Genomic DNA, 1,513 nt, shown 5'->3' with positions numbered 1-1,513 from the left:
AGTGCTATAACTCAAAAGGTCACCTCCCTGCTTGTCAATGAAGGCTCAGTCCACCATGCTTAACCTTAAGCACATGTGCACCCCTATTGATTTCAAGCACTTTGCTGGGTTAATTGGGACCTTATAAAATATGGTTCTATATTTTTATTTAATAGAAACAGATTATATGCAGTAATAAAAAATTTAATGCAATTTAATTGGGACATTGGGGATTTTTTTTTATTGATATTTTAGATGGGGAAAATCAAGTTGTTATTGGGAAAGCAAGTGTATCAGTCCATTGTTATGTCTGCAGAGTATATATTTTATTTTATATCTGTATATTAGCTTTTATTCTTTAAATTGGGAGCTCAATGAGACTGAACATGTTTCTATGGGAGCCATAATTTTTAATATTTTAATGTTCATAGTTCAAGCACAACTATTATTCTGGATAGATTTTCCTGTGCCATCATGCATTGTGGCAAGAGAGCCCTTAAGAGCTTGACACTAGTTTATTCAGAATCAGATAGCCTGATGAATTGCTGCGATTTCCGTGGCATCTGGGATCCGACGTAAAAATAGATCTACTTGAACAAATGATATATTTTGTTGTATCTTGTTTATGAGCTGATACCAGTCATCTGAAAGTGATACCCCTTATGCTCCACAGGACTCGGAGAACTGCCGAATAAACTATACAGGTAGTCATTGAGCTGCAGTTAATCTTTTGACCAGAAGATGGTGTCATGTTCACAGATTCATTCAATTTGGAGAGCCAGAACTCTTGGTTTTAAATGTCGATTGCACGTTAGATTAGAGATAATTTAATGTTCAAGAGTTAAAGGAAAAACTTCCGAAAAGATTCATTTTTGAAAGCTTTGTGCTGCTATAAGAAGTGCATAACTCACTATCGTCGGGGGAATGGACCGGTTTGTTTTTTGTTTAAGTTGCACAAGAAAGAACACTTTATTTTCTGTGAATTCCTCTCTTTACTTAATCAGTCTCATTTTAATCTAGGGATTAAAAGCAATGCATTGGCAGCAGACGTAAGCAAACCTGAAGTTGTGCAAAGGATAGCTGAGGCCGTGGTAGCTCGGTGGGGCACAGTTCATATCGTGTGTAACAGTGCTGGGCTCAATGTGAATTTTGCAAGTGAAGGGACTCCACTAGAAGAACGAGACAAAACTCTTAATGTTACCTTATCAGGCTTGGTTTTATGCTGCAAAGTAAGTATGAGGCCCTGTATTGTTTTCCACAGAAAAGTAGCTGTTTTCTGAGCATTTCCCTCGTAATATGGAACCGTTGCTAATTATCATTATAAAATGCATCACAGAACGGTGGGTGTTAATAATGGTTTTGTGGTGTACTGAATCTACATTTAAGTCAAGATGTTCAGAAGTAACTAGTAATTATTAGATCTGAGAGGCTTTGGGGAAAAAAGTCCTGATTTTCAGAGGATGAGCACTCAACACAGTCTGAAAAACCAGACCTTGTACAGCTCAGGCCTAGTGACACCCCCCCCCCCCCCCCC

General features: G+C 37.9%; 1 long non-coding RNA gene across 1 annotated transcript in view; it reads left to right on the top strand.

Moving 5' to 3' along the window:
* Positions 1-330: 330 nt before the first annotated feature.
* Positions 331-1,513, top strand: part of LOC112549452 — a 6,822-nt gene continuing 5,639 nt past the window's right edge. Inside the window, exon 1 of the long non-coding RNA XR_003092858.1 lies at positions 331-1,208. This is a non-coding gene — a long non-coding RNA (uncharacterized LOC112549452). The remainder of the gene's footprint in view (positions 1,209-1,513) is intronic.

The sequence above is a fragment of the Alligator sinensis genome, unplaced genomic scaffold (assembly GCF_000455745.1).
Source record: "Alligator sinensis unplaced genomic scaffold, ASM45574v1 scaffold121_1, whole genome shotgun sequence".
NCBI lineage: Eukaryota > Metazoa > Chordata > Crocodylia > Alligatoridae > Alligator > Alligator sinensis.
This window is presented reverse-complemented; position numbering and strand designations above follow the sequence as displayed.